At 34.9% G+C, this 24,993-nt stretch overlaps 1 protein-coding gene across 1 annotated transcript in view; it reads left to right on the top strand.

Moving 5' to 3' along the window:
* The first annotated feature begins 1,671 nt into the window (after positions 1 to 1,671).
* The window catches only part of LOC117207541 (lachesin-like), a 548,209-nt gene continuing 524,887 nt past the window's right edge, over positions 1,672 to 24,993 (top strand). Inside the window, exon 1 of the mRNA XM_033447848.1 lies at positions 1,672 to 2,306. The gene's annotated coding sequence lies outside the window, so the exon portion shown is untranslated. The remainder of the gene's footprint in view (positions 2,307 to 24,993) is intronic.

Here is a 24,993-nt window from a genome sequence, read left to right as displayed (position 1 = left end):
TGCGTATATATATATATGCGTGTATATATATATACACAAATATATAACAAACTTTTGCATCGTTCCACGACTTTGTACTGTGATTAAAACATTTGAGCATTATGAGATTGTTAATGCTAGTGCTTCGACATTTGATTTTAATTATTTCATGATCGTTACATTTTTGTATAAAAGATTCTCTTCTGCGTTCTGTTTTTATTTCCGATCAGACAAAAGTTGTATTAATAATTCAATCATTATTTAATATATTGTGAGGGGAATTCTTGTTCCTTTCTGTTAAGAGAGGTAAACAACTAAGCTTATCCATGTTATATATAATAATTATTGCTACTTCGATACAAGTAAACATCTTGTCATATTCGCGAAAGTTGTTCAATAGTATAGACATCTATCGTAAATTAAGAATATTAAAATCAAGATGAATTCTTGAGAAAAAGATTAAGTTATATCTGAAAACACATATATTTATCGGGTATTACATCAAGCTATACTATTCCGATTTTTTTAGCTTCTATTTATATCCTACGTTTCTCTATATCTTTCCATACGTGTATGAAAAATGTATAGGATTTAGGTGTTTCGCTCTCGCATCGCAAGTGAAGTGAGAAATATACGAATTTATAGAATAGAAAGCAGCTAGTTTCCCGCTATTGTCCCACTTTTCTCTCTTCTCTGTACTCGATATTTTCTGTACTCTTCTCCACTATACTTGCCTGCTATATATATAATACTGCAAATAAATGCTAATACGCCATATATGGATGACTTCTATAAGTGTAAGTGTCGCGCATTTAATAAATAATTTTCTACATTCATTCGTTACAGATTCAAGCGTTTAATATTTCACCCTTTAAATACGTGCGACGATACCGTAACCGACGAGAACTTGGCCTAACAATAAGATGACGAACTGCTCATAGTTTCTACGATCGATGTTACATGACCCCGCTTATTAGATTATAGACAAACTGAGAGCTGCGTTCTGTAAATACGACAACGTTGGTTTCTACAAAGTCGTCGTAATAGAAAACAGATGTAAGCATTTCTACTTGTTGCACTTGTAATAGCACTTGTAATTCTCTAGCTTTCAGTGCGCGTTTCTATGATGCGTTAACTGCTCTGATCACTTTCTGTCGATATGCTTTGGTAGTTAGAAACGAAACTTTTTCGTTCAAACTCGTTCGAGGATCGAAACGCGATCGAAATAAAGTGTTAACGTGAATGCAAGGGAAGAACGAAGGACAGGTTCGTCTGTTTGATATTCGACAGAGATACAGGCGACAGGTAGATGAGGATAAAGAAAGCAGGTGGAAATTGTGTCAGTTTTTGAAGCGTCAACTCGCGGTCCGCGTATATATACGCGGACGAACGTTTGCCAACAGACGGGATAAAGTAAAGAGGGCCGACAGTGCGTGTTTAGTTTGCGTGTGTAGAAGGCACACGATGATCGAAATCCGAAGGAGAGGATTGTGCGGGAGGAAGGTGAAAGGCAAGATTCATTGAAAGGACGTAGCGGTGCGCGTAAATCCAGCTGAGAAGCAGGTAGCCGGAGAGAAGAGCGCGATGCGCATAGAATTTGGTAGCGCGAAGGCGTGCGCGGGCCGATTAGAGGATGCTGCGCGGCTTTCGCAAGCGTACAGAGCGATCCAAGCGAGTCAGTCAGTCAGCCGCCCCGTCAACCAGCCACCTCGGTTATCACGTAAGAGTCGTGAGTGGGGCTTTTGGAAAAGGCACGCCGCTGCTGCAGGAGTGGCTTGCTGCTTTCGGTAGTGGGGATACTCGACGGCTCCAGACGGAAACAGAAATAGAAGGGTGGAAGCGGACGAGATAGAGGGACGCGGTCGGAGAGGAGAGACGAGGAGAAAGAGAGAAACCGAATTAGATGGCAACGGGCGAGAGGAGATAGGTTGTCGGCGTTGGACGAAGAGAGAACAAACGAGGAAAGGAAGAAAGACGGGGTGAGGGGAGGCAAGGGGCGAGGGTACGCCAGAGGCGGAGGGAGAGAATAGGATAGAGAGGGTGGCAAAGCGCTGGAAGGGTGAAGAGAGCGGAGGGATGGAGACCGTGAGAGCGTGAGAGGGTAGCGATTGTGCTACAGTCGCACCGCGACACCCCCACGAGTGAAACCGCGCGCGTGCCAATCTGCCCCCTTAGCCGTACGCACGAAAAGGGCCCGCGAACAGTGCTATGCTTTTAAGGCTACGGCCAAGGATTTCGTCGTTTGCCTCGTTTTTGTCGCTTTCGTCGCTTCTCGAACGTTTCATCGAACGCTTCGTCGAACCCATCTCCGAGCAGCTTTTAATCGGGTAAGTGGTTACATCATGACAGCCGAATCTTGTCTATCGAAACGCGTTTTCACACTCGCTCGATGACCGTTTCGCTGGAAAACTTGCCAGCCAGATTTCTATTTGACGACAAATCGACTGCGATCGTGTACGGTTTAATTCGCTGGGAACCTGTTGATGAAATTTCCTCGGTCTCAAACTGACCGCGGTTTCCTTCGCTTTACTAGTCTCGGTGCCTCCACTTTCGTTTGTTGTTTCCATGTGCGACGAAACCTGTAAAATCCACATAAACGATCGAGAAGTGCGCGTCAGTTGTGTGACCAAGATAACCTACGTTTTGTCGTTCGAAGAAACTTACGTTCTGCATTGTGTTTTCCACGTGATTTTCGCCGAGAGATCTCGATCGTTGAAAAGTACGTCTTCGAGATCCGTTTTGACAAATTCTTTTACGTTGTCTTAATTAACGAATTTATAAACGTCGACGATGCCGTTAATTGCGAAAAGTTTGTCTCAGTTTGCTCCGTCTGTTCATCCGTCAAGTGCTTCTATTTACTTCGTAGTAATAAATTTACGATTCGATCTAGATCGACCAGTGAATGGTGATATCGTGAATTATTCCATGCTAAACTAATAAAATAAATGGAACGATTTGCTCCAGTGTGGAAATTACACGTTTGGAAATATCGTCGTTCATGTTTGTTGAGTCATAGTTATGATATCATAGGACCTTGAACTTGCTTGAAAGTGTTTTAGAGAAGAGAAAGTGTTGATAAATAAAGTATCAAGCGATCCGATCTGACTGATACACTACACATACCTGTTGAAAATCCTTCGAGTTATTCCAACGATACGATGCTTTCGTCGCTAATATCGATTACTATATGCTTCAAAGTTGGTTTCTAATAAAGACCATTGCTTTGAGAGCGGAACAACGGAAAAGACTAACGGATACTAACCGGGAAAGATTATTGGATACCTGAATATCTGAATAGTAGATACGGGACTGACACTTTTAAAGCAATTGCTGCCGAACAACTTCGTTAATATTCGCGTTGTCTATCAGCCTATAAGCGACAACTTATTAATCTGCTTGTTATCGTGTAATTATTCTATTGGAACAATCGATTTAAAACGAAAACTAAGCTATTCGCAATTTGAAATAGTATTATTTCTGTGGAGCGTAATTTGAATTTTGTATATGTAAATTTTGTAGAGAGGTGTCGGATAAAAGACTAATCGCTTGATCAAAAATACAGAAAATTCAAGTGGAAATAGCGAAGCGTGTGAGAGAGGTAGGTAATTCCTTTAAAGAGTAACTGCAGAGGTCTTCTAAGTGAACACAAGAACCTTGTATGCACGAATGCCGTAGACTTCTTTTGTTCGTGGCACCCTTTGCCAATTCATTCAGTAGCGACATATATGTAGCGCTCTTTCCCGAGCCACTATGCTCGTTCCGAGCACCTGTGGACCGGCGTCCCTCGTGAACTCTTCTTTGGAGAACTGCCAATGACTTCCGGCTGACTCGTAGAACCTGTTGATGATCATGACTGCTTTCCCGTTTTATGCCACTGGATTAATTTAATTCTTTCACACCTTTCATCCAAATGTCTTCTCTTTTTTCACTTTTCATCCACTTATTGCCACTACGAACATATCGCTTAGACACATACGTAAAAGCGTTACAACGATAATTCTGATTTATCATGTCGTTCCACTTACGTCGATATTCTATATAGATCACACGAATCGGAGTTTACGCTTCCAACAATTTATACAATTTAATTCGGTTTACTGACAATAAGCTTGACTAGAAAACGTTAATTACAAGATATTACGTTTATAGCGTTATCGTGGAAAAATTGCTTTTATCTATCATTCGTCGAATCCCGAGTGACATTCTCCAGGAGAACGAAACGACTAACGTTCTGTATTCCTTGTATGCATATGTGTATCCGTATTGTTTAAAATTATAATTGTCGTTTGTCTTATAAAAACGTTCTTGCCTGTTTTCAAACTGGAATTAAAGGATGAAGAAATAAGAAACACTCGTATTCGGCTGTATCGGAGATTTTGCAAAAGAGAGAGATTTTGCACAACATTGGATAAATGTGGTTTTCTTACACGCTAATACAATTGGAATACGTGGAATATAATTTTATGCATCTATAGGAAACCTTAAGTTGCAAGAATGTGGAAGATGTACATAATATGGTAAAATATGCGCAATATCCAAAGCGTAGTAGTTGTTATTATAATCATTTGCATAAAAATCCGCAGTCGATTTATTAAAATGTAAATTAACAAGGATAAGATAGCGATGTTAACATTACAAAAGAAAACATATTTTTGATAGATTTCGTTGAGGTAATTAAACATTAAATTTACGTAAAACAAATTTATTCGGTAAGATCTACGTGTAATTAACAAAAGTAAACAATCTGCAATAATGTTAGTTAACTTTAAGAATTAAGTACGCCTTCTCTCATTTTCAGCAGACTTATTCTATCGGAAGATGATGTAACAGAATCGATTGATGATACAAATTTCTACAAATTATACAAAAATTTCATATACTCGAATTTCAGTTTCGCAATTATCATCCATGTATACAAAGTGCTTCCAATTTTGTGTTTTAAAATTGTAAACTATGGGAGTATAATTTACTGTAACACGCAACAGAAATAACTAGCCACGAAGATACTTCTGTACAACATTAACCATTTATTCGCTGATATTTAGCAAAATTCTCAGCGTCCGAAATAAACCTCGTACTACATCGATGTCAAATTTATATCAACCTACCATGACGGCATTTCTAAATAAGAATTTAAGCACTTTGAGTAATTGCGTTTACTGGCGGTAATAGAGTAAATACGATCATGCTGTCTACGATGTCCTACGCGCATACCTACGTCAAGCTACGTACAAGATTCAAATCTCAAATATGCGAATCTCCGCGTAACAGTTGCTTCTTAGTTTCGTTTACAAAAACAATTAAAAAAAAAAAAAAAAATGGCAGGTGACGCTTTCCAATTTCATCGGAATCTCCTATCTTCTCGAAACTTCAATATGTTAGAAGGGCTTGTTTGAAAAGTTGTTACTGGAAATATCATCATCGATAAATTCATCCTATTCGTTTTTGATTCGGCTAGATTTTGCAACAGTTTCGGAGTAACGTGGTTCCGGGCCTTCGATATCTCAGCTTAGATTTCGGGAACGGTATTCAATTGGCGACAATTGTCGTATACGTCACGCATAAGTTGACTCCAAGGATTCTCGATAGGGATAATAAGGATAAGAGATGTCTGATTTTTCTTTCTTGCAGTTACTGCCTAGAGTTTCCAGGAACGTAAACTGTCGCATTATGGCGCATAAATGTACCCATTGGAGAACGGCGCGAGTGTGATAGAAAATGTGAATCTATACGAGTACGGACGAACGCCGAAGTTGTCTTGTCGAATGCCGAAAAGCAAAAATTTAGTAAAAAAAAAAAGCTACCAAAATTTCGTTTAGGAGAATAAGGTGATTCGCGCTGTATGAAACCGTATGAATAGCGTACAAGACGGTCTGATCCATCTAGATTAAACTTCTTCTCATCCTAGAATGTCATCCAAATGAGCGAAAATTAGAGGAAATAATAATATACTGTTTAAGCGTTAACTATTTATATCGGTATGGAATATGCTAGTGTTTCTTGGTTATCGCCACAACCTTTGTCGTTTCTTTATTTTGAAAATTAAGCGAATCGTCGCGTTCCCTTTGTTAAGTTTACAGCTTCATCGTAAAGAACTGTCTTTACACGCTCGGTTTAAAGTAGTGGTTTCCCCCATGCCACTTTCGGGGCATATTGATCACCTTTCGTGACAAATTTGTCGACGAGATAGTTTAATATCGTTGCCGAATCGAAAACTGTGCAAGATCTAGTTGAATGAATTACGAAGAGGATGAATTTATTAATAACGTCTTAGTTTGTTAACCCTTTGCACTCCTATGTCGAGTGTGACTCGACATCGGCTTTTATCTCAGGAGTTCCTTTGTCTTTCAGTTCCACATTTCTTTTGTGAAACGTGCGAAAGAAAACCAGGATTGCATCCTGGAAATTGTTTCAAGATATATGATACACTTAAAAATTACAAAATACAACAGTAGTGTGAATAAAATTGGTATTTAAGTGAATTTCTTTCTTTTTTATTTGTTTAAATTGTCTTATTTTTTAGTTAAAGTAAATTTCAAATAAAACAGTTAAGCTTCGGGAGCTGCTGGTAACGAAATTGAAATAAAATTCGGAGCGCAAAGGGTTAAAGTTTCTGTTTCTCGGTAACTAGACCTATTATTTTGTTAGGATCGAAAGTTGAGAAAAATCAGGTAAATGATTACTGTACAAAAGAAGACACTACATTCAAATAAAATTTTATAGAAATTTTCCCTGATTAAGCTAAATGCTGAAATAAATTTTAGTCGAATCGGTTGACTAGTTGCAGAATTATGGCCGAAAGTTTTTCGTCTATAGCTAGTGTTTCGTGTTGCGAAACTTGATGCAACATCATGCGATTAAAGAATTATTGCTGCTACGAACCTTTACACGATTTCACGAAGAAATTGGAAAGATTTTCCGATTAACCGTTTCAACGAGTAACCAAGTCGAACAGAAACGAAATAGGTGAATTGGTTGTCAGTTCTAATCGCACGGCAGTCAGGGACAATGACATTTCAATTTCTCCGATCCTTTATGTAGCATTCTTCGTTTTCGTTACCAAGTCCAACTACTTTTTGTGTCTTTAATATAATCCATATTCTCGATTCTATCTGCGAAGAAAAAGAAAAGCATTAATAAGTTTACTTCCTACATGTCTTCTTTCTTTCTTTTGTTCACTCAGCAATTTTATTCGATTACGTGTTCAATCTCGTAATACGTCGTTCTTTCTGTCATCATTCTACTCTGTTTGTTTTATCATGTCACTGCTAGTAAAATATTTGAATCGATGCTGGATAGTTTTTATTAATTTCCTAATATCACATATCGTTACAAGTATGTGTGGTTGAAATCTGTATGTTTGTTAATGTTTACTTTTGAAGTGGACGTTGCATGGAGAATCTACAGGAACATTATATGTAAATTTTAAAATCAATTTTATATCTAGTCTAATTGTCCATGTACGTAACATCGCTTCGCCAAGTTGTGTAAATGTTATGTAATTTTTCATGTCTCATCATTTTTGAAAAATATTCAGATATTTATTTCAATCTGTCTTTCTAGCATCCTTGATTTTTCCGTATCAAACATCACCTTTCTAAACTTTCGTGCAAACTCATATTTAGCGTTGGAAACAAGCATCGTTTCTATGCTTTCTAAATTATTTTTGTCTTATTTGTTATTTGACTTGTAATTTATGTTTCAATTCAAATAGATTAAGAAATAATTGGTATGATTTTTAAATAAGAATTTTATGAAAAGGTTGCTTTAAATCTCGATGTTTGTACATAGAAGAAATTACGTAAATAATGAAATATAATCAGTACACTTTAATTAATGTAAATAATTTGCACGAGGTGCTTCATCTTGGCAAGAGATCACGATCAGCGTTATACTCGTTTGTACATTTTGAAGAAACTCTTCAAAGATTATACGTGTAAATAAAGAACACTACAACTTTTAAATGAACTTTTTTCCTCCGTCTTATATAGTTTGCTACGTATTCATAATAATACGAAAAGTCAAGGTTGCTTTGCACAGTTTTGTTGAGTCTGAGATTTTTTCAAATTTTCGATTTGACGAATTTGTAAGTAGATTTCATTGGGATTTTTCAATCGATGAAGACGCAAACGTTTCAATGTCTAATAAAACGAAGGAAAATGGACTTGCGTCACTTTCAAAATAAACAGTCCGATATTGAAATAATAAATTAATTTTTAATTCACACGAGTGGAACAGACTTCGATGGAACAAAGTGCTTCAAGCATTAATGAATATTGATGTTGTATGCTACTTTATAATAAAGTGGCAATGAGAGAATTCAGACTTTGAAAGAATAGCGCAACTTTTATTTCACGATTAACTCAGAAATAGCTAGACCGACGCTTTCTGACAGTTAGTTGGTCGAATAACAGTTAGCAGTTGCTTCTGTCGTGGCCGAATGCCAAGTGGAAGACAATATCTCTAATTATTTTCTTTATCCCGTGCATCTGAAGATTCACTAGAGCGAACATTTTTCTGGGCGACATTTCATTTGCCTTTCTCCGCATTCGTCCGTGGCTCGAATTAATGTTCCGCATTTCGTTCTATCCGTGAATTCTCCGTGAGAGTGCTCCAAATGACCTTGATGTAGCTAGTGACGGCAAGTTATGCACGTTCACGAGGCGTAGGTTAAATATCATTCGAGCAAATAACAAAAACAGAACGTTCTTTGCACGATTAATTCATTTAGACCGTTTACACAATCTTTTCTTCTCGTCTTTTCTTCCACTTTTCTATTCACGTAGGCTGGTAGCAACCTCAGTCAACTCCGGCAACTGAATGCTAATTATTCTGATTCTACTTTCATCGTCTACCTCGCCAACGTCAAAAAGAGCTGCCGAGTAGAAATGGATGGCTCTACTGCAATCATAATGGATATGCTCTTATTTGATAAAAATTCGGTGAAATTCTTTCACATTCGCAGTACGGCTATTGATAAATATTTCTAACGGAAAACAAAAATTCTTCAACCGTAGTATAACGTAACACAGATTTTTGCATACTTCTTCCCATGTAAGTGAAGCATGGTGTTTACTATTAGATAAAATGTATCAAGTCGTACATATTTTCCACTATTTTCTGTTTCATCAATGAAATTTACTATCCAAGCGTTAACACATTATGCAACTATAGCTAATTACATTAGAAACATTACAACGTAATTAATACTTTATATTTATAAACACAACTAAAGAAACGAAATCTAAATATAACAAAGAGTACTTTGCTTTGGATATATCGTTGCACATTCTATGCATTTTTGTTTATATTTTCCATAAATGCCCAAACACCGCGAGTCTAATAATAGCAAATGATACTGTATCTCGGAAAAACTTTCGTGTAATTTTACATTTTTTGATTTCAATATTCTCACAGCAGCTACGATCATTCTCAACTAAATTTAAGTATCAAAAGTATTTATTTGTTTATTAGAATCGATCGAAGAAAACAATTAGGTGCGGAAAGGAACATGTCATAAACAATTCAACGCGTGTTTCGTATTTGATTTTCCTAAGTCGATGACACGAGTAGATGTTTTACACCGCCGATTTTATAACTAAATCAAGCAAAGTAGATATGATGTAATAATAATTATTATACATATACCCAAGAAACATTTTTATTTCACTTAAACGCGCATGACTTTTTTTTTGCACTGATTCCCAAATTTAAAATAAGACGTATGAAACAAATAAAGGAAGAAAGTGAAAAATCGATATTATATTTCACTTAAAAAGTTGTTAGAAACATCTATTATTGACATTGTAATCATTTAAAATTTATATTATATAATAATAGTAATCTGGAAAACAATGCCCCTAAATTTCTCAGTGTTACTAAAATGCGCGGTATGTTGTTTAGGGTAAAACCTATTTGGTCAATATGACAAAACAATTATGAGAAAACGTTAAATGTTTTCAAATCAGTAGCATAAATACACAAAGTTTGTGCAACCACAAGCTTATAAAACATGCCCGGTATATAATTCGACTACATTCACAAATTTGAAAAAACTCGATCCAATCCGTAACGCAAGTCTAAGAATTGTAGTTGGTGCTTTCCACACCTGGTGCCTTGTTCTGCTTGAAGCTGGAGAATCGTTCCTGACGTACAGCAGAAAATATTCATGCTTGAAATATGCGGTAAAAGCCTGTACCTCTAGAAACGCTATCATTTTTAGTGCAGTTCGTTCGAAATTCCATTGTTCGTGTTTACAGCGGAATCAGACTAACATCCTTTATCAAAGGGTCCGTAAATATCCGAAAGATTCAAAATATATTCCGCTACCCATGGAAAAATCAGGACACGCGGTTTATCTGCATGGACATTAATAACTCCATATCCACTAAACGTAGATACGTCTATTACGACAAATACATCTATGCAGGTCCAAAAACCATTTTGCGACAGTAGCTAGTTACGTTACCGGTGCTAGTAACGTCAAATATTCTTTTGAACAAGCTAGCAACACCATCACAGTTGAAATGTATTCGCCAATTTCACCACTCGACAATGTACACGATTGCAAGGAATTTCGGTTCATAATTTTCTGTGCTTCTCCTATCGCAATCAATGATATGCAAGATTCAGAACGCAAAGCTAAAACCAACATAGTTGCTCCAGAAATACACCACATACTATTAATTTCCGATAAAAAATTGTCAAAGGCTGGATCCCTCCCCACGAGAAATAAACACATTGGAAATGAATCAGGCGATCTAACGCCAAAAATTGCAACCACAGAGGAGCAGAGCCAGCTTCCCACACGCAAAACATTGTTTAACATAGTAAAACATGTTGAAGCCATATGCAAACAAAACTGGAACGTATTATGGCAAAATTGTAATAGAAAATCAGTCTCTGATTTGAAGGTAAACAAAGACTCCGACGGTACAGAATAAACCGCAATGACCAGGTTAAGATCAGAATACACTGACTGAGACGCATGTACATACTGGAAACTAGTCCTATTAAATGAGACCATCAATCACACGCATAATCATAGTGTCCCATAAGTGATAAAGAAAGGAAAAGACATAATGTCGACAACAGTCTTAAGGATATCCTCTCATCGATTCAGTTCTAAAAAAAAGTTATTAACTTTTGTAAAGAAATGGAGAATGTAATAAACCATCGAATATAGAAATTGGTTTTAAATGAAATAAATAAATAAATAAATGGCTTACTTACTTTATTTTCAAAGTACCAATAAATCGTGTTGCCAAGTATCAATTTTGTGTGATGACACTCCTGGTATTACTACCTGTAACAATTATAAGCACCATACGAATCGAAATACGATTACAATGGAACGAAGATGTTGATCAAAGTCAAGAAGACAGTCAAGAAGAAAAAAGAGGAATGGTGCTAATTTATAGAAATTATGCGGATGCACAGCAGCGGCTGTAACTATGATCGAAAGTGCAAGACCATCATTCATGCGTCGTATACGAAAACGTGTTGAAAATAATGGAGGCCATATCGAACATTTCTTGCCGAGTGATACAAATTGGGGGCAAAACTAAGAAAATGCTCAATTTCTTACTCGTTGCAAATTATCACAAATTCTACCCAAAGTTGTTTCGAGGTCGATATATCTATATCTTCAAAGTCATTTCTTATCAGATACGATAACACGATCGTAAGAATATGACGTTTTTATTAAAAAGATCGTCGACTACTTTGAGGAATCGAAGAAAGACGATCTTGGCGGATAATAACACGAATCACGATATTTGAGACTCTAAACCAAAGAACTTTTACCTCGTACAGTTTTTGATATCTGTAAAAGTAACAAAGATATTGTTTCGAACAAGGAAAACGAAATACTCTGTACATTTTTGTTGAATTATATCTTGTTTTGTTAGGCATACAGTTTATTTCGAAAGAAATTAACTGCTATACATTGATAATTTAATGGTATTCGTTATGTCGTACATTCGGCGAATAGCTTATTTCTCAAAGTGGAATTTTCAGAGTAGAAATTGATACGTTAACCTCGGCTCAATGAAATAATAATGTACTAGCGCAGGTAAAGCTCGTTTTTCTATAATAGTATATTGCGGGAAGTAAGAAATATAAATATAAAATACAATAAAAATATATCAGGCGAGTAGAGAGGACTATTATTTTCAATAGCAATAAATTTCACGACAAAGGATGTTAGTCACAGCAGAGATGTCAACGCTTTGTTGGTGACATTCGTCCCAGCTATTTTTCCCTTTTATTCTCTAGACTCTGAATGCATTCTTCTCGGTTTGCTGATGGGCTCCGTCCGTCGTGACGACCATTAACCATCCTGACGCAATTTTCGCCAAGCGATGGAAAAACTTTCCGCTGGAGAATACTGTAGCCAAACGTTAAAACAGTGGCGGATTTATGTATGTGTAAGGTGTATCTGTAACGACACATTCGACTTTGTAGATAGAACTTCAACTTTCCGCTTTTACATTTTCTTCTTCGTTTATTAATATTGCGATCGAATCCTTTCGCGATTAAGTAGATACGAAGGCAAAGAAATTCTGATCAGTCGAGTGCACCTTTCTCGTACCTAAGTCGACCAAACTAATTAGTTTCTAATGTTAATTTCACTTTTCATGATAAATTAAGTTACATAAATTAAAAAATATTTTATATTACCTAAAATTATATTGCATTAGGAAATGGATCGCACTATTACATTTACGCAATCTCTTAGCAGTGTGAACAGGTGCTAAAGGTGGAGATAGAAATTCGAAAGGACATATATCTCGGGCAATAATCACGCTTATAATTTTAAATTCTACGACACGCTAGAATTTTTAACACTTTGCGCTATTCTCTCCACAGCACACACATAATTAATTGTTAGGTAACATAAATATGAATATAGACGTACCACGTGAAATATTACAACCTATTTTCTCCGAAGCTGTTATACAGAGTATCCTCAAGGTAAATGTGAAAACTTGGAAATGATGAGAAAAATCTATCAGAGATCTGCTTGTTTTTGTTTGGATTTCCGTTTTTACTCTTAGTCATTTACGCTTATTTGTTCCTGTTGTCATTTGTTTAGCGAAGATGCTGTTTCAAATGCTGGCCTCCTGCAACAATGCAAACGTTACGTCCGACAATGACCGCTGTAATTGCAGTTAGACATTGCTCTGGTGATATTTGATGCACCGCAACTACGATTCGGCCTCATCTTCCTTAAATAGATGATAACATGTACAGTAAAGTATACGCAAATAAGCGGGAAAACAAAAATTTCAAATTTGTCGGTTTTCGCTTCACTTTCGAGAAAATCGCGAAAAAGACATAAAAATGATTTCATTTTTACGCTTCCTCATTTACACTTATTTATTCATGTTACCATCTATTTAATGAAGATACTGTTCAAAATGTTGGCCTCCCGCAGCAATGCAAGCGTTACATCTAACAATGACCGCTCTAATTTGCAGCCAGATATTGCGTTGGTGATATTTGACGCACTGCAGCTACGATTCGGTCTCGCCTTCGTTAAATAGATGATAATATGAATAAATAAGTGTAAATACATAAGTGGATATAAATATAAATTTTGAGGATTAAAAAAGAATGATTTATATTTGGAAACCTGCTAAAAGGCAGAAAACAATTTTCCTGATAAAGTATAAATAAAAAGCTGGCGAGCACGTTGCATCAATTTTGCGATTCGTCCTTCATTCGATCAACGTATCTTCTCTTCTCTTGGATGAACTTATTGGATGAAGAAATTTCTAGCAAATTCTTTTATGATTACAAGGTAAAAGTGGAGGAGTGTTTGACTCAAATCATCAAGATCAGAGGTTTATCTAATCAAATAGAGAATTTTTTAAAATGTCCAAATTCTGAAAACTTTCGAAGTAAACTAATATGATTAAGACTAATATGATTAAGAAAATTATTTTCTTCCTTTTAGTATATTTTTAAATAAAAACCATCCTTTTTAAATTTTTTTTACTCATATATCTTATCTTTTATTTTTTAGTTTCTAACTGTCATCCGACAATATATCTTTGACCATATTTTCTCATACTGATAACAACATTCTTGGAGATATTTATGTACAAACGTTTTTTATTCCTCTTTTCATATCTTCTTTCGCTGTAGGCGTTCGGTCAAAATATCGTAAACGGACTAAATAAATGCTTAGAAATGAATAGCCAACATTTTGAACATTTAATAAAATACATTTTCATCGTAACCAATGTTTATCTTAATCGTCTTCCACCCACCCAAAAATTACTCTTAAAAATATTATTCTTTCCTACAACTTTTTAATTATGCAGAATAGAGAAAAAGTATTTCAGATAAAAGTTGTTAGGCTTGCCGACAGTTATCGGAGTAAAGAAAAGCTAATATACAGTTCCATTAAAAAAACATTTGCGCGTATGCCTTTTGCACACTACATTAATTTTGTAATAAATTCAGAATTTGTTACGAAACTCAAAAGGAGATATAGGGCACAAAATTAAAGATTCTTTTTCATACATGTTTATCACAATTTTTCAGCTATCTGCTGTCTTGTTGTAACACTGTGTTTCGGTTACTTTGTTGCTATATTCTAACAAGACTCGTTCGTCCATCTCTTTGTATACACAGTAATACACAGTCTCTGTAGTGCATAATAAAAATCATTATGCGTCAAAATTAGATAACTATTTTTGTGTTCGAATTGCAGAAGCTTTAAATTTCTGGGGTGTGTTATTGTTTATTCGCCTTCGTTCGGAATGTTGAATAAACAACGTTGAATAGACATATCTAATAGCATAGCTCAAAAATCACGATTTTATAGAAGAATACTTGTTTTTTTCTATACCAGTAACTCAAAATAAATTTCGAGTTACGTCGTTGTTGCAGCAAATGAGCGACTTGTCTTATTAATTCTTGAATCCAAACACGAGATGCTTGCAGATACGATTAAACACGCTCGAAATTTCTGCAACGTGAACTAGAACCCGCAAAATTGTTTACACAACTGAACGAATATAATTATCGGTGAATGCACATGTATCGGTAACAGTGAAATTTAATAATAACGAAAAGTAACGTATGGTAACGTTTAATTGTGCATGCGAGAATAATTTTATGAGAATGAAATATTTGCATACGCAAGAATACCCTCGTTTTAAAAATAATTACTGCGCTGTATGGATAATATTTTGAACGTTACTCGCATCGAAACTTATTTGAAGAATATTTTGATAATTAAGGTAGTTAATTTGAATTTTTATATTACGGCAATTATTTGGTCATAATACTCGGTAGAATACTCTCTCAAATCGCAGGACTTTGGAATATTTTGATTAAAAAAAAAAAAAAAAAAGAGTAATGAACTGATAATTTAACCTAACATTATACGACTTTTATCTGAAACGATATGACAAATTATGAATAATTTAAGGTGACTGTACATCGATATATAGGGTGGCCCAGTTCTTTTCCACAAAACCCTACCAGCATATTCTATAAATAAGGAAAAATTGTTATACACATATAGGCTCTTAGTGCTGTATTAAAAATGTTATAACAAAAATACGAAATGATAACAGACTTGTGTTTTATCGACACAATGTAAGAACACGTCGATATCTATTTGATACGTTTACGCAAACTGTAACTAAGGTCGTTGATTTGGTCAACTGATACGTCAATCGTTAAGTGACCATTGCTCGCAATGATGGATCGCCACGTATCACGCCAACGAAATTTTACTTGTGAAGAACTGTGAAAGGAGAATTTTCGTCGGTGCAAAGAATTCGCGACGTATTTATTACAATTAAGGAAAATGAACGAGAAATTAATAATATAACAGTTTTGAGATGAAATTATAACAGAAACCGACAATCTATGCTTATGTGGCATCGAGCAAGGAAGCCATTTCGTATTTTTCTTATAATCTTCGAACGAAGCATTTAGGAGCGTTCGTATAACATCTTTTTTTCTTATTTTTAGTTATAGAATATGCCAGTAGAGTTTTGTGGAAAAAACTGGGACACCCAGTATAATAAAAATATTTAATAGAAATAGAACGTCTCGCAATCATAGCTCATAACAGAACATGTTGAATAAAGAAATAAGCTTAGTCAAATTGGAATGAGATCAAATATGGAATATGTGCAAAGTTGGATTCAAGTAAAGTAAACGTTATAATCAAATATCCTTTTGAAAGTTGACTCTGAATTACAGAACGTTCTTTCACTGCGAAAAGTACAAATTACCGATGAATACCTTTACTCTCGACGACTTTCACGTACTTTTGTACAAAGCATTTAATCAGAAAAATTGTTATCTAGGACGAACTACGGACCCAATTAGTTCAGATTACAGCGTTCCCTCGCTGTTACATTTGTTTCCAGAAAATCTCTCAGTGGATAAATCCACTAACTCAGATTGACTATCGATGTTACGGGTTACATGTATGTGTTCCACTGTCACGGAGATTGTACTGTTTTAAAGACAAGTCAAAGGGTGTATTTGAATATTTATATGTATAAATAATGAAGAGATAGAAAAATAATGGAAGACAACCACTTTTTTAAATCATGCAACGACATACGTAGGTGGTGTATCTCGGAAGATTGCAAAAAAAAAAATTCGTAATTATAAATACAGTGGAGTCTCCCTTACCTGAATCTCGTTTAACTGAAGTTTCCTATTATCTGAGGTGTTTTAAGCTTTACCATAACTTCATTTTCTTTTAGTTTAACACAAAGAATATTTTATTGAAGCAGTTAATCGAATTTTTAATGAATTAAATTAGTTAAGTAAATTCAAATATGTGTACGATATTACGCTATCAAAATGTTCTTTTCAAGTTTTATTGCATGACTCTTGCACATTATTCGAGTTTTCGATTGCTCGAGACAGGTTCGGTCCACATCAAACTCTATTCTATATGTGTGTTATAACTAGATAATTATAGATACTACAATATATAGAAATAATGAAATAGAAATGTCAGTAAATAGAATAGTAGGGCTACAAACATGAAACGGAGAGGGCGATGAATATTTTAGCAGACTGTACTAGTTTACAAACGCAAGTTATGAAAATAACAAGAAAAAGTAGATTACATTTATGTTTTATACTTCTTTACAACGTTACTTTTGCCTTGAAAATTACATGTCTATATTTTATTGCAGCGTCACCCAATAATTTATAGCGGTTCTGGTTGGTTCCTATTCCTTGCATCAAAATGAGGGATTATAACCAACAAATCTTTCTTTTTCGCAAACACGAACGAAAACCTGATATAAAGGGTTAATACTGTGCTAACTTTGCTGCATTTTATTTTATTCGATATTGTCTTATCTTTTCACTCGTATTTCACTCGTATTTCACTCGTATATTATAAAAAAGTTGCAATTCTGAAATGACAATAATAATAATATTATGAAATATTATGTATCTTACATAGGATTCGTTGTTACTTAAAAAATGTTAATGTAAGATTAGTTAAGTATAATTACGCATCTTTTATCGTTTTTTTTTTTTTTTTAGAGAAAAACGCTGTACGATAATAACGCAAATCCTTTGTAAATACATTTCGACGTACAAACTAATGTACGCCTATAAAATATAAGCAAAAAGATGTAGTGTTAATACGTTTTGGATTTTCTGGATTAAACGGAACCAATTTTGTAATCCACAGGATCGTGTTGAAACGACGTAGCACCCGAGGCTAAGGAATATCAGAAACGAGTAGCCGATACTCCCAGTTTGCCGAATCGATCAGTGTCGCGGAATTGTACAGTTGATCTGTGTTCCTCGACTTCTGGTTTCGTGCAAAGCTTCTTTTCTACTCGCTGCTCTATTCGAATTTTCGGAAAAAACGTTTCAAACCATTTCCACTGATTGAAGGATGTTGCGTTTCTTATTATTTGCCATTCTTACGATAGCAGCAGCAAATATATGGAATAACTTTGTTGGAAGAACGATTTATTGGAAATTGATTTCAAATTTGTAGTTTTTATAAAACAGATATGTACATTAATACAGCTCCTTCTTCCTTTTTCATTCCTAGCAAAGCATAATAACGTGTACAGTTGTTTTATTCTCATAAATGATATTCGACGATAAATGTCTCTGCAGCTGCTGATCAAAATCGATATACTACGTACGCGTATTTAACGTACTAACTATATTCAACTTATTTTTACCTGCATACACGTACAGGGTGCGACCATGTAACATGTGTTCATCTAAGGTTTAGTTTTCGAGAAAGTCGAGTTTGAAAATTGATCAAGTATACTCAAACTTGTTCCACCTGTAAAGATTCGGATAATATATTAAAAGGAAGCAAGTATTAAAGAATTGCAATAGCTACAGTAATGAGCAGATAAGAAATTGAATAAGGAGAATTTATGGTCGAATTGAGTTGGCAATGCAGTGCGTTAAAAAGAATATATAAGGCGCGACCGAAGAATGCTGCTCTTTATCCTCTTATACCACTAAGGAAGAAACATTTCCGTTAGGAGTGGAAATATCCACGGTACTTACAGTTCGAGTGACATACTGACACAGATATATTCGCTTAGACTATACCACCAGACATGAGAATGTGATTCGCACATTCATCTTTTATATATGTCGTATATTGTATATATAATATTAGTATACTAGTGTATTATATACAGCATATATCTTTAGAATTTTTCTATATTAAAATTTTAATAAATATCCAATAATTATAATTAGATTGAAACTTTTATCGACAAATTTGAAATCAGTTTTCTATGTGTAGCTACAGTGAATTTTCAGATAATATCTTTATTCATTCGAGATTAGCACAGATATTGATAATAATCTTTTTTATGCTAATAAACGTATAACTACAGAGTTGTTTTTAAAACAAAGGAATTAAGCTGCGCAGTGATTCCATATTTTCAGCGATACTGCGCTCTTTTTTGCTTTTGATCAGTTTCAAAGTTTCTAATTCCAAGTTTCTTTCACGGCCCCAACCAGGATAGTTTCGGATGATAAAAAAATAATCTGTGCAAAATTTGAGTCGGCTTGGGCAATGGAAAAGCGTGCTCATGGACTCTTAAAATTAAGATAATTTTTTACATACATATATTAAATAAGTCGATTTTACTCGATTATCTTCCAAACGCGTCAGACAAACTTCTTTTCGTGCCACAAACGGTTTTCGAAAAAGTCCGGAAAAAATTGTAAAAACTTTCATTTACATTTTGAGAATTTAAATCATTTTTTATCAATAAACGCTAGAAAAATGTGTTTCTTATTTTCGACCCTAAAAGATTATCTTTTGCAAAATGTAAGAAATTTCTTGAAGGATTGGAAAACTGCACAATTTTTGTAAATTATTATAACGAAAGAGGAATTAATAAATATTATATAATATCAATTAATATAATGGAAATAATAAATGGGATCGCATAGTCGTCTATTTTAAAAGTGATGTAGGTCCGTTTATCGCCTTGAAAAGAAACATTCGTCCAGTTAATTCTCAAAAAAACTATTTGTACGATGAATTTACATCTGCTTAAACATGTAAAGAGGTGGACAAACTAATTGTAAGTAGAGCTTATCAGGATTTTTCAATTGATGGAAACGCAAACACCTCAGTATCTCAAAACAAAGGGAAATAGACTTACTGTTTCAAACACTTTCAAAATAAACGACTCAAGTAGAATCTTTTGATAATTTCTACGCGTAGTAAATAATAAGTAAAATCATTGAATTGTAGAAGTTTCGCATTGCACTATTCATATACTTTGGTGCTCCTTAAATATAATCACGACTGCGACAAGCTATCCTGAATCGAGTATTTTTTCCTACAAATGAAACATTTACACGATCCTCGACATCCACTTGATCCTCGAGAACATCGTACAGTGGAAAATTGAACGATCGAAAGATCTCCGCTGAGATAAGAGCCGCGGTTTGATTAAACTTCCAAATAGCGATTTTAATTCTGCGAATTCGGGCTTTGCAACGACGCCGAAAGCGGGTCAAAATGATCCAATGGATACACATATGTGTAGATTCCGTTATTCTTTTACCATTATTTGTGAGAAATAGATTTTCAAGCAATGTTATGTCAAGGAAAAAAAGGAATTGCACACTCGTAACATACTTGTACCATAACTGCTATGGTTGGTAAATGCATCTTGTTCATGTCACTTGGTATTACTTTGGTCTTACTGTCGCAGATTTGCCGTTTTCTAGCGTGTTTAAATTTTCATCCTCTTTCGGCTTCCGCACTTTTGGTACATCGCTGCACGAACTACAAGTTCTTCCATCTGACGATACTTTAATGTCATCATCTTCGTTTGCAGAAAATTCTGCAGACATAGAAGCCATTTGGAACAAAAATTTCCTCACTGAACTTTCTCGTAGGCTGCATTCTACAAAATGCTGCTCCGAAATACAATTTCCAAGCGCATTTTTGCGCACTATGCCTGCCACTCCGGAGTGGATACTTCTTTGTTCGTGCTACAGCGATGAGAAAGGAAACCGAACACGGTGTTGCGTCGGGTCAAAACGACACGTATCCGTGTTCGGCGGTTACATTCCTGAAGAATAAGAAAGCTTGATTCGCACTATCGACTACGATACGGCGAAATTACGTGAGGCAGCGCAGCGGTCAAAATCACTTGCACGTAATCCAATGAGAGCATCCACAGTAGGCGGTTTGGTCGAGTCAAATGAAAATCTATCGAGCGTAACGTCCATCGGGAATGGTGGCATCGCTTTGCTAGCGATCAAGACCGCGGTCAGCAACAGTCAGCAGCAGTCGAGAAGCAAAGGAAGAGCGTTTGATTGAATTTGTACGAAATTACGGCCAACTATATGATTTCAGTCGCAAAATATTGCGATACATCTCAAGAAATGAAATTGTCAATCGGAAGCCTATCTCGATTAGAAGAAACTTTGAAATTCGGCGACGCAATTTCATTGTTTCTGATCGTTTAGTGTAAATGCCACGGTGAAACCATAGATTTTGATTGATCGTGATGTGATCGTACCTTTGACCGCTAATGTAAATCAAGTTTAAGACGATCGTAGTTTCTTTCTATATGCCTGTTTCGTCTTTTCTCTCATTTCCAAATTTCTCTCTTTTATGGTTGATTTGCAAGGACGATTTCCGCTAGTAGCAAAATTACTAATTACATTTTTTCTTTCTGCTATTAACAACAGTTTTAACTTCCTATGTAATATTATCCTCCAACTAATAATGATTTTATATTCCTTTACTGAATTAATAATTTATTACGTGTTTAAAGATTCAAAAGTAAACTTTATCCTAGTAGTTTCAAAAATTAAAAGAAGCATGTATACATGACTATCGTATATCCGATGTTGAAGACTTGATTCGTAATCGATATCAAATTTTATATATCCCATACATGGGAAAGATATTGGACTCAATTTGAAGTCCATATTCCCACAAATTGTACCAAATATTTTACTGGGTTGCATATACACTAGCGGCCATAAATATCAGCTCACCTACTGATTACATTTATTTGAAAACTATAAGAAATTTTACTTTATTTAATATTACGTTATAAGGCACATGTGTCGCGAATGAAATAATTGATTTGTAATAAAATAGCCTGAAAATACAAGTAGCAAATTTCATTCAATTTATACTCTTATCACGTATCAAATATCAATAGGTGTCCTAAAGAGTTGGCAGCGTAGAAAAATGATTTTGACATTAGTCGTGATCTCAGAATTTATTTGAAGCAGGAAGCATTGTTTTTGAAATAGAGTAGGACCTCAGTTATATGAACTGAAAATCCTAAAGAAGGGACCGGGACTGTGAAATCATGCTCGGGGATCTACATCAAGTTTTTCAAACATATCAGTATTTTGCACTTAATTTAACGTAATATACGTTCCAACCTGTAACCTTATGTAATTACTGTTATGTGTGTTATGTGTTTGCTAATGACTCAAATGGTTTGACACAACCAAGAAAGGTAAATAAATAACTAAGAAATTCGTAGGAATAATATTTCTGATCCATTTTCCACGCTTATATCAAAATGATCGAGTACTTTCTAAAATTTATTAATTAATCAAATCTTAAATTCGTCCCAAGTGGATAGAAAAAGATAGAAAAAGTGGAAAAGAAAGGAGAATTATTACACGAGGTGGTAAAATATCATGCAGATATTATAAAGAAACGTAAAAATGAAAGTAGAATCAGTTTTTTTCCTCAAACGAATTCTTTCTTAGCGGCTATAGTAGATGTGGCGTAGTTGAAACGTAAAAAATAAAAAGAGCATATGAATAAATGTTTCCAAATTAGCAGCAGTGCTAAATGAAGATATGCAAGAGCGCTATATGCATAATCGTGTGCGGTGGACTACGAGGGACAAGTAGCCAGAAAAAGGTAGCCTTACATTAATTCAAAAAACAGGATAGAAGATTTTAATTTGCAAAAGAGATATATGTAAAGGAACTAAATTGGAAGATAACTTCAATTTTCTCGACAAAGATAAATATAACGTCCATAGTTGTGATAGCACGATACCTGACGAGATATATTTGGACAATTTCGAGAATAACGTTTAAGGAAGTTTAAGGAAGAGGGCAACGCGTCACCATCGAACAAATCCATAGATTGTCCAGCAAAATAAAAATAGAAGTCAATGACAAGCGTTTGATAAAGTTTGGCACGTTGGCTTGCTAATCAAAATCGAAGGGTTTTTACCGCCATCGTTTTACTCTCTACCAAAATTGTAGCTCACGGACAGGCTATTCCAGGTCAAAGTACAACAAACCATCTCAACGCTTTATCCTATTCAATCGAGAGTTCCGCGGGATAGCGTCCTAGGGCTACTACTATATACTCTATACACGTCAGACTTTCCAACAATGCCAAATACCACAACAGAAGCCGTCGCCGGCGACACGGCTATATTGGCCTCTGAACAAGATCCCGGTGAAGCTTCAAAAAAATTGCAACACCATCTCAACGAAATGGAATTCTGGCTAAGAACATGCGGAATTAAAATCAGTGCTGCGAAATTCATTCATGTCGTTTTCACCACCAGGGAATGTACACGTCCGCCAGTAAAATTAAGCAATGAAATACTTAGGCGTGAAAAGTGCGGTGGCCGATTGGAAAAAAGTCGTAATTAACGGCTTGTAACAAACTAATGTTATACAAAATTATTCTAAAATTAACGCGAAAACATCAGAACGATGGCAAAATAGAAAGCTAAGAGCTGCAACGAATGCGGAACGACCAATTAATTATAGAAACTGACGTTTCTTCTGTCAAAGAGAAAATCGCGTGACACGGCAAATTGTATCAACAGCGGCTAAAAACCACTAACTTGGCCACAAGTCTGCTGGAAAAACTGAAGAGATTTCATTTTCTGCAGCTACTCTTCGGATTTAGCAATATCTGCTAAACGACGTCATCGTGCTACATCATTCGGTGTACACCGTTCATATTCGAGTCACTCTAAACCGTCACAATCAGTGTTTGTTATCAAGTTTTACGTACCAGAATAGCGACCCGAAGTACAAAGCATGTGTTGTGCAAAAACGTAGAAATATTTTACGACCATTTCCTCAATCATCTGATTATTAAAATTGATAGAGAAGATTAGAGCGCGTAAATAGGAAAATCGTAATAAATTTAAATGCAGAATTGCAAAAATATCAGTTTATACGACGTCAAATATTTCAAAAGTATAATTTCTAATATGTCAGTGACAGAAGAACCTCGTAAAATATTAATGTTTACGTAAGAACTGTTATTTCAATTTTATGTAGTAAAATGAAATATTTTTAAGAATATTTCGAATATTTTTTTTACATGAAAATTATCTATTTCTCCACTTTTAATCTATTATTTAACCCGTTACACTCCGTTGGCTCCGCTACGGGGACATTCGCAGTATGCTTTATAACTTCATTCGAGTGTAAAATGTTAAACAAGCGTACGTAATGAACAAAAAACTTGTACATTTTGTTATGTAAAAGTTATGCTGCAGCGTAACACATTACGTATTTCTTTGTTTAATATTTGTTTACTTGAAATGCGAAGCATACAAATCAAATATACATCGGTGTGGAAATATTTTTCTTAAAAACTATACGCTGTAGCACGAAGCAAAAGCGATTGCTATTAAAATACGCTAAAATACGCATTGAATATCGTTTGATACGAGTTCGCGAGATCATCGATTATTATTAGAAAAATATAGCAAGAAGAAATATAAATAAAAAGCACGTTTGTGCTTTTTATTAGCTTGCCACTAAACGCAGAGGATGCTGCGAAAGACGCGAGTTTGCAGCGTTTTGAAAACGTTTGAATGTCTACTACGAGAATAAAAAATGGAGCTATCCATTTAAGAATTTTAAAATCAGCTTTACGGGACGTTTCAAGACCGTCGCAAGATCAAATAGATAAAAGTGAAACATTTCGTCGCACCATTCACATTTTGGCAGATATTTGAGCGAGTCGAACATCGAGTTAATGCTTAATGTCATTGCGTTATAACACAACTATGTTATAGTCGATTGGTAGTGATCGCTTAAAAAATGATTTAAATACTGAAAATTGAAGTTTGATCTATTTTGGAAGTAGCGTTCATAGAATAAAAAGAACCGTGATTGTTCACTAGATGTTCGAAATTGTCATAACTACCTTCATAATTATCTCAGTCACAACAGAAAGATGTTCAATTTCATTTTTTATCTTTTTTTCTCAGTACTTGCATAAAAAAGCGTTTGTTATAAAGTAATAACTTGCAATTGGTAGACGAAAAAGCGGCAAACGTAAATTATTGCAAATATTTTCTATCAAATATGCGTTAGTAACTGCGTAAAAATTTTTCTCGCGGTTAAGCATCGTTGCATCAATTATTAATGTTATTATTAGTTATTGTTATAAACTTTTTTTATTCCTTCGAATTTGTTCGAAACTGTAAGGTGTAATTGTAATGGTATTAAATCGTAAATTTTATAAGGTTTAAACTT

This window comes from Bombus bifarius, unplaced genomic scaffold (genome assembly GCF_011952205.1).
Source record: "Bombus bifarius isolate JDL3187 unplaced genomic scaffold, Bbif_JDL3187 scf7180000008037, whole genome shotgun sequence".
In the NCBI taxonomy this organism is placed as follows: domain Eukaryota; kingdom Metazoa; phylum Arthropoda; class Insecta; order Hymenoptera; family Apidae; genus Bombus; species Bombus bifarius.
Note: the sequence above shows the minus strand (reverse complement) of the source record. Positions and strands in the feature narration are given on the sequence as shown.